Below are 8,587 nucleotides of genomic sequence, written 5' to 3'. Positions count from 1 at the left end.
TTATTATTTTAATTGGTGTAATTGACATCGTGACTACATAAGTATTATTAATAAGATTTGTTCTTTATCGAACATCATTTTCATTGGGGTTATAACAATCAGATTTGGGCATAAACCGTCTCATAGGGTAACGCTTGTTGTATCCATCCATTGTTTTATCGTCTTGCTAGTGGTGTTTTTTGATTTTTTGTATCCCAGATCTGCAATTTGTGTATATGTCCTGTCTCTGCTAGCGGACTTCCTCGATTTCTTGTTGTACATAGTTTCGCTTTTAATACTTTGTAAAGTGTATCTTTATTGCGTTTGGGTATATGACGTTCCAATTTAAATCAAGAGATTTGAATGTTCTCCAGGATTACACTTGAAAAAGTTTGCAAAGTGTATTGTTTCCATTGACTTTAATTATATGTCCTGTCCATACTACCAGTCTTCCTAGACTTCTTGTTGTCCATGGTTTCGTTTTTAATATTTTATAGAGTATGTTGTCCTCATTGACTATGTATATGTCCTATTTAAGCTAGCGGTCGTCCTTATCTTCTGGTCATCCAGGTTTGTGCTTTGAACATTTTGTGATGCATATTGTTATCCTTGACTACATGTCTTGTTTATACAGATGGTCCTCCTCGACGTCTTGTTCTCTATGGTTGCAATTTTAATACATTGTAAAATGTGTTGTCCTCCCTCACTGTTAGCGTTGTAGTGATCATTTTCTTACTATTACTACCTGATTTTATCCCAAAGAGATATTTTACCTTAAAATATTCCCAATTTAATTTCATTATATTCTATATCAATATATTTCATCCTTTTATTCCTAGATGGAACATAGGGCCGTAACAAATAGTTGCCATTGAACTCTGTCTAATGCAAGACATTTTTTTTCACTCCAACTTTTTCCAGCGTTTCTTAATTCGGTTTCAGTTTGTCTTTTCCAAGTATTGCGCGGGCGCTCCGGACTTCTACTGTGTTGATGGTTGAAATCTAAGACATTGAATATACGTAATACTTTTTATTATTTTAAATTGTTTAATTGCATTTTTTAAATTGCATATTTAACTTTTATTTACAGATAAATCTTTTATAAAGAATATGTTATCAACTGTAAGCGACTCAAAACATTTAAATTGAATTTATAAAACCTTTCGGGTGCTTTGTGGTACTATACACTGTACTGCAATCATTAAAATAACGTTCACTAAATTGGAAATATACGAATATTTATGCAAATTTGTGTTACCGAAAATTTTTAGATTTTGGTTCCTCCGAACTTCACCCACTTCAGTTCCACTGCTTTGGTGTAGGATTGCAGTTTTGTTTCATTTGAAGTTGTAGGAAAAAGAAATACTGCGCTGTTCGGAATTTGGTTACCTGTGGTGAGAGGCATACATATTTATGCTTCCCCAGAGAGTGTCAACATGAAATTGGTAGACAACACACAATTTCAACAGTTTTATGTTTGTTTCCATGTTATGTATGAAGGTGTTCGGATTCATGCAGCTAAAAGTGCTATCAGCTGAATGCAATATTTGCTTTCATTGCAACTTATGCACCAACTCGACTATCATTGAGTTTCATATGTCGACCCAGGTTTATTCTATTGGTGACATTGTTGGTGAGTGCAATATCAATTGTCATTATTGTACTGCGTATTAAGTCTATTTAAATGAATATTTGTATTTTGGATATACATAGATATGAACTAAAATTTATGTTCCAATTTTTGTTAGTAACCTTTTTCTATTAAAATCCTTTGTGAGTTACTAATGTTACAGTTCGGTAGAATAACTTTTATCTGTTCATTTTTATTGATGTCGAATTGCAATGTGAATGTTATCATTATGAGAAAACATTTAAAAAAAATGATTTAAGGTGAATTACTTTCTGCAAATATGAAGGTAGAAGCATTTGGTAATCTGTAAAGTCAAATTGTATTTTCAATTAATTAATTTTTAGGCAGAAAGTTATGCGTTAACTATAGGATTCAGAGAAAAGTTATCCCAAATGATAGACAGACAGTTATCAGGGCATTTAACTCTTATTAGGTACCATCAAAAGTTGTGGTAAAGTGTCTTAATAAGCTCTATATACTTGATCAAACTCTTCATTTATGTTACAAGCTTAAGGACTTGTTGGAATTTTTGGTAATAAAATGGTAGACAAACTTGTCTAGTTAAGAGCAGCCTTGTTATATGTAGTGTCATACCATTTTGTAGCTTAAAAAGAAGAAATACATTTTCATCTATTCAGAACACATTGAAATTTTCTGTAACGAAAGGTAGAATAAACTTGCCGGATAAAGAGCAACTTAGTTGTTTGTATGTCCAGTACCATTCTATGATTTAGAAGGCAGATATATATATATTTTATCATTAATTTAAAAAGAAAATTGTACAACCTTCTTTAAGAAGAAGCCTTCTTTAAAAAGAAGGTGTTACCGAAATAATTTATCAGGGTTGTTGTATTAAATATTCTATAAAATTCAATAAAAACTGCTCCATGGCTGTTACATAAAATTCTGTCGAAGAACTGTAGATTGAACAATTCCCTAACCTAACTGCTAATTTACTCCAATGCAACTTGAAAGTTTCGTAGAAAATTGAATAAAATTGTAGCACATGAGCTGGGAATTTGTCTGACACTGTTGATGATGATGCACTGGCGGTGATATTTAGATTATGCTATTAATATAATTATATTTAAATAATGATGCTTAAATGATAACGTTTAGATGATGACGTTTAAGTTATGATGATAATAATAATGTTAATAATGAGCAAAAAAAATGTTAAGAGCGCATTTTATATCATATGATATACTTAGAAAAGTAGGTTCAATACCATATTGTAATTAAAATACTCTCGATTTATAAAGCAGGTTTAATATATCTTTAGATCGCATTGATGATGTTTAGATCACATTTATAAGAGGATGTTTAGATGATGTTGTTTGCATGATAATCTTTAGATGATGATATTTAGATTATGACGTTGCATAATGATGTTTAGATGATAATGTTTACATGATGATAATGATGAGCGAAAAAAAACTTAGGAAAACATTTTATATCATATGATCTACTCAGAAAAGTAAGTTTGACTCCACAATTAATTGAAGTAAATAAAATACACTGAATCTATAAAGGAGGGTCAATATATCTTTAGATCGCAGTGCGAGTTGCCCAAAGTTAATGATAATAATGTTATATTTTTATATCCACTACACAAAAAAGGGTTTGTGTGTTAGGTTTGTCAGATTTGAGTAACGGGAATATCGTGGAGTAAGGGGAATATCGTAGACCCCATGCTATATTAATTTCTGTGTAAAAAGTATTCGAGCTTCGGCAAAGCTAAAGCTAATATTTACTTCAGTTTTAACTTCAGTTTAGCTCTTAAAACCTTTGTGCTGATGTAGTAAATAATATTGAAAGATTTTTTAATATAGTTTATTGTTAAATTATTTACTAGCACGAATTTTAAATTAATTTCATTACTCAAAAAAGCTTGAAATCATTAAATCATTTATTCATTTTTTACGAGTTTTTATACTAAAAACTTTTAATAGTTCATTTACATATGGCTCAAATATTATTTTAAAGTTTTTGGGAATGTTGCATTAAAGTATTAAAATTAGTTCAAATATTTACTTAAAAATTTAATAGTTTTACCAAAATTTTACTAAGTATAGAGTATACAAATGTGGAATGTTTTTATATTCAAAATTCTAGAACAAACTTTTGTATTAAAATAAAATCTATTAAAAAATTAAAAATGACTATATTTGCTACAATGATTTTGGGAATTTGTAAACCTAATGGAAAATGTCAATATGTGCATATTTAATTTAATGGCTTTATATATGTATATATATAAAATTAAATTGTTTTAAATTAAAATTATTAATAAATTCAAATATAAAATTTTCAAGCAATTATGTGTTGGAAGAGGAATTTATTATTTAATAATTTGTATATGCAAAATAGCTTTATTAAATGTTAGAAACAAACTTTGGTTTTAACATTAAATATTAAAATATTTTAATTACTACTATTTTATAGTTTCAAATGAAATTATATGAAGTTCTTATTTTAATTTATATAAGTTGAAATCATGAAGGAATACAATATTTATTTATTTTTGTACTTACATCAGTGATTCGTAGTAGTAATGTCATTTTAATATTTTACACATTTTATTTTATGAAAAGTATTTCTTCATTTAAAAATATGAAAATAAAATATTTCAAATTTCCAAACTAAAAGGTTTTATTTAGTTATTTATGGTTTTTCCGATGTGCAAACATTTATAAAGTTATACTTCCACATTGCACAGCTAAAGGTGCTTCCATGTCCTTGCGAATTCGCTGCATAAAGTCAAATTCAAACAGTATTTCTCCTATGGCTCAACTGCAGGTTTTCTAAGTTTCGGAACTTATAAGAAACTTTTATGCGCAAAAATAAGAAATAAAAAACAATAAAGTATAAACAAAAATTTTAATATTTTTTTAAAGTCCAATTTTCATGCCATTTGATATATTTATATTTACTATTTTGCTTAAAGAATTTTTTTATAGAATTTTTTTAAATAATATTTTAATTTACTTTTATCATAGTTTTTGTTTTATCAAAAATGGTAAAATGTTTTTCTGCCAATGAATAAAATTTAATATTTTGTTAGTTTTATTTTCATGAAATTGTTCAATAAAAAACAATATATATTAAAAAAGTTTAATTGAAACCAAGTACGGCTACAAAATGCTGTGTTTTCATTAAGAGATAAAATAACAAAACCGCAGTTAGTTTTGTTGTGGAAATAGCCAAACCACTAATTAAAGCTTTTTACATAAATAAAAATAATTAAATTAAATCACAAAACAAACAAACAAACAGAATCTGAACATTGAGGGATTTTCAACAGATATCCTTATATCAACATTTACTTTTCATTAATTTTTATTACACACTCTGGATATACAGCTTTCATGTAAGTTTAGCATAATAAATAAATTAAAATTAGTTATTATCACTATAGTTAAGATTAAACAATAAAGATATTGCAAAAGTCAAGTTTGACAAACTTAAGCTTATTGTTCTCATTAAAAACTCTTTATTCTGTACTAATTACTACAATGCATTACTCCTGTTTATGTTATCGTCGCCATATTCAAGAGTTGTTCACCATACTCCATCTTTTGTCATTCAATATGCTATCTTGCTGATACCAATCCAATGGACTGCTTCTCTGTCTATGTTATCGTTACCATTTTCTCGAGTTGTTTATCATTCTCCAACTATTTAGCACCGGATATGCCACTAGCATTGTAAGTCATATGTTTACAATTCTTCTTCATAGCCCGCTTCTATTGTTTGGGTGATTATCCAGCTAATAACCACCAAAACCATTAAATGTACTACTTCTGTCTACGTTATCGTCGCCATCTTCATGAGTTGTTTATCATTCTCTGTCTATGTGTCATCTAATATGCCATCAGAATTATATGTGCATTCTACTTCTCCACAGTTCTCTTTTTTTACTGTTGATAGTTATTTGAATGCCAAAGTACTAAATCGCTTGCAGTCTTCTCAAAACGTCTCAACTTTTCGTTATATGTTATACCATATATTCTCGTTATATGTCACCATTTACATAAAACATCATCATTCCAATCTGTTTGTCGTTCACAATTAATATATGACAACGGTTGTGATATGTTAGCTTGATTGCGAGTAACGAAAGGTTTGATTGACCAAAGGCGTTGTGGAACACAATTCATTTAATTTAATTTCCACTACATAGTTAATTGCACATACTATCTTTGTAGCTATCGCCAGTATTTAAGTCCATTTATCAGTGATGGAATGATGTTTACAATAGAGGTTAGCAATCAAGTTGAATTGTTTTGATTTTGCCGGTTTGTTGACTAAACCGAAAGAGCTGGTTTGGTATTCTTTACGGACTTCTTTACGGACTATCATGTCTGTAAAGGTATTTAATAAGTACCAAATAGTATATAGAGAGACTAGGCGATTTGCTTGTGAACGTCCCGAAGTAGTTTTGGAGATTTCAGATCAGACGAGGACGAATCTTGCGAAGTTCGTCTAAAATTTTCGACTGATGATGTAAGCATCGTTTTGCTAAAGTTAATAAATAATAAAGATCAAAAGTGATAGTCAAGCTATGGCTTCACCAGAACAAAAGTTGTAGCTGTTATTCTTTTAAAGATTGGGCAGGTGCTAACTACTAAATGGTATACAAAACCCTTTTATTATAAATTTTAAATATATGTTGGAATAGTAGAAAAAAAGGATCTGCGTCGAAACTTTCTGTATCGTGATGGCGCACCAGCTAACATTGCTGAAAAAACAAACAGGTCTACTGCGCTCTCAGGGATTAAAAAAATTCGTCTAGCGCCATATTCAGCTGGACTTAGCGGCAAGTTAGAATTTAAAAAATTTCATTTTGAGTACTGCTTTTGCAAGTGGAATCACTGGTTTTAAAAATGTGTAGAAATTATGTTGAACAAATTAAAAATGGGTAAAGATAAAAGTCATTTAATTGTATCCTTTTTTATATTATATTACAAAATAAATTAATGTATAAGAATCTGTATCTTAAATTCATTCTGGATTTTTAAATTTCACACCCACATTGTTCTTTTATTGTGCCATTTATATATGGTATGAAAAATGGTATTGTTTTTAAAATATAGCATTGCCTACTTCTATTCATTCTTATAAGAATATTAAAATTTAATTTAATGGAAATAATTCAATTATATATTATCAATGTAAATATTAAAAATTATAGTTAAATACTAAACACCAAGGAAAACATTTAAAAGCCTACTTTCTTTACCACAAATGAATTTATGCCAAGACTATTTATTTGCTTAAATGAAATTTAGATATTTATAAATTCATTATTTGAATAAATATAAATATATATGAATTCCTTCAAGTATTAAAAATTTTTGTTTTAATTTATTTAACATTAAATTTATATCGGTGCTTTTATTTGCATTGAATAAATGTTTACATAAATAATAAGATTTTTACTTGTAGATATGCGGTGCACATATGTTTCATATTTTTCCCATCTCAATGACGATAAGTAAATATATCAGATATATTTTATTGTTGTACACATACAAGTTTGTAAATAATGTGATATAAACATATTTTAGGAAACTTATAAAAGATTCTTGCATAACTTAGTATATTTTCAACAATAAAGGAAAAAACAAATTTCACTGAAAATTATACACATAATTTAAATGTGATTTATAAAGAAACCACGGAAAGTTTAGTAAACATAAAGTGCCGGAAAATGCGTTTTTAACCAAAATTTATAAAGAAAAAGAAAAATAAATTGTATTTTTAACATTTTTGTCTAAAAATGGTTTTAAAATAAGTTTAAAATATTTTTTAATGGTGAGAAAATGGGACAATTCAGGCTTTTTTTAAGTTTTAGAGAAAACATAAAAGTAATCATTATTTTAAAATAAAAAATTTATATCAAAATGAAACTAGAATGTAGAGAATATTTAATTTTATTATATTTTTATATATTTAAATTCACATTACATTTATTATCAAAAGTGTATCTATCATTAATCTTCAGGCTAACATAATTTCTGCTTACATTTTCCATAAGTTCTTTATAACTCTCTTTATCTAATTATTGGATTGTTTTCTAATTCTAAAATCGAACTTTTTAAATAACTGTTTGGTATGCAAACCAAACATAGTCAATTAATAGATATTAATATTTTGAGTTAAATAATATATCAGTATTTGTTAAGTACATAATGAAAATATATTCCTTACTTGAAACATTTTTCCATTCCAATTTTCTCATTTTTTAACCTTAAATTTATAAACATAGATTTATTTCTTTACATATCAGAAAGCTTTTTTATTTCATTCATTCGCTCATGTATTATATTGAACCATTTGACTAATTTATTTTCCATCCTATTTCATCCTATCCTATCCTCACGCGATATGCCTAGGACGCACAGTTTTAAATTGTCTCTTTGTTTACTGTCTTGTAATATATGTTGCTTTTAATGGATTTTTCTAGGTTTTTGGTAACGTCCTTAATTCTGTCTTTATATGCTAAAATTGTATGTCCACATGTTTCTCTGGTCTTATTATAACGTGACTGTAGTAAAAGAAACGGGATTTGGAATTCTGCGCCGTATTACTCATGGCTTTACAATCGTATTTAAATCGCCGCGTATACATGAACTCTGATATGGCACAAACGATCATCACCAAAAGTTTGGTTTATCTATTGTATATCATCAATAGATGGTTGATCGTTTATGGTTTATCAGTAAAATCAAGTTGGAATCAAAACTTATAGCTTTAAAATCGTACTTAAAAAGTAGCGTATACATGAACTTTGATATGGCACAAACAATCATCACCAAAATAGATGGATATATAAATCATAGATCAATAGATTGTTGCTGGTTCATGGTTTATCGGTAAAATTAAATTGGAATTAAAACATAATAGTAATTATTTATTCAGTGCTTATACAGTCAAACCTCCACAACTCGAACTTTTATAACTAGAATTTTCCAT

Source organism: Teleopsis dalmanni, chromosome 2, assembly GCF_002237135.1.
Source record: "Teleopsis dalmanni isolate 2A chromosome 2, ASM223713v2, whole genome shotgun sequence".
In the NCBI taxonomy this organism is placed as follows: domain Eukaryota; kingdom Metazoa; phylum Arthropoda; class Insecta; order Diptera; family Diopsidae; genus Teleopsis; species Teleopsis dalmanni.
The sequence above is the reverse complement of the archived record's forward strand: the minus strand, read 5'-3'. Positions refer to the sequence as shown.